At 41.7% G+C, this 1,310-nt stretch overlaps 1 long non-coding RNA gene across 1 annotated transcript; it reads right to left on the bottom strand.

Annotated features, from left to right (window-relative positions):
- Nucleotides 1-6: 6 nt before the first annotated feature.
- On the bottom strand, nucleotides 7-1,159 carry LOC144478029 (uncharacterized). Its single transcript, XR_013495307.1, has 2 exons — nucleotides 1,060-1,159; nucleotides 7-834 (listed from the first exon to the last, which is right to left on the bottom strand). It is a non-coding gene; the product is annotated as an uncharacterized LOC144478029 (long non-coding RNA).
- Nucleotides 1,160-1,310: the final 151 nt, after the last annotated feature.

Genomic DNA, 1,310 nt, shown 5'->3' with positions numbered 1-1,310 from the left:
TAATCACACAATAACACCAGCAATGGAACGATGAACCAAAGCTTCAAAATAAACCACAGCTTCACGGGGCACCAAGAAGTCGGAACGCGGACGGATCAAGCGAAATAGCAAATTCATAGATCCTGGGACCTGATTTGCTACAACAGAATCTCAATTTCTCGGGTTACCGAACAAACATAGTCAACAAAGTAACTTGTATCTCTAAGTCGCGCTTCAGTCCGCTAGCTCGCGCGCTTAGCAGCAGGTTGAAATCTTGCGCGCGCGCGCATCTCTCCCGCTACTGTTTTTAAAAGTAAAAGGTTACTTGAAATGGCTTTAAGAACCCCTCATTTCCCGCAGTATCAATAATTTTGATACACCCTGTATATTTCCAGATGTACTATACTGTACAATACAATACACACATTCCTTTATGCACCGTCCGAATTCAAGCGCTTCAGTGTGACCAGAAGATACTCGTCCAATAGAAAAACACTTTCAACTTGATTACTACGAGGTAGCAGCAATTTCCGAACACTCGAAAGATTCTGGTACGATTTGCCTCTCAATTACTTATGACCGTTGCAACATATCTCGAGCAAATCTTTTTCTCATGCTGCCCTTCCGAGTCGTTGGATTAGAGCTGAGCTTCCTTTTCTCCCCGAGCTTGCCACTTTTTTACTTCAAATCTATCGGCTCCAACTCGTTGCACGAATTGCGGTTTGCGCAACCCCGATCAGGTTGCCCCACCCGATTGTTCGGTAGCTCTACATTGATGGGTTTGAGATAGAGTTCTCCATCTTCCTTGTTAAGCATAGGTGTTGTTTCTATAGCATCGTTTAATTTATTGTAGTGCTGAAATGACCAATCCCGCTTTAAATTGAGTCAGCTATACACTCCCAAAGCACGCGCGTGCTATCTTTTTCTTTGGGAATGTAGTTAGTCACAGTTGAACGCAAGTATCTTTCGAAATAATCATAGCTAAACATGTTCAAATATACCATTCCATCCGAAATAATTTCATTGATCTGAATATTACAAACTGTATAAAGCGATATGAAAGTTATTCAACCAACTTACACCTCTCACTTCATCATCCAAGAAATTTCGTGTACTCTCTACTAGCTCCGTGAAACTTGGGCGTCGACAAGGGTCGGCGTTCCAACAGCGACACATTATGTCATACCTAGAAATGATAAATTGCAAAACATGAATTATTGTTTGCAAGTTGCACAATCAATGCACTCCGCTTTCCCCTCTCAGGGGACATTGTAATTCTAGCATATCACTCGGATGTCACCGCTCATAGAACATTAAAGTTATTATATATA

Source organism: Augochlora pura, unplaced genomic scaffold (genome assembly GCF_028453695.1).
Source record: "Augochlora pura isolate Apur16 unplaced genomic scaffold, APUR_v2.2.1 APUR_unplaced_6591, whole genome shotgun sequence".
NCBI classification, from domain to species: domain Eukaryota; kingdom Metazoa; phylum Arthropoda; class Insecta; order Hymenoptera; family Halictidae; genus Augochlora; species Augochlora pura.
This window is presented reverse-complemented; position numbering and strand designations above follow the sequence as displayed.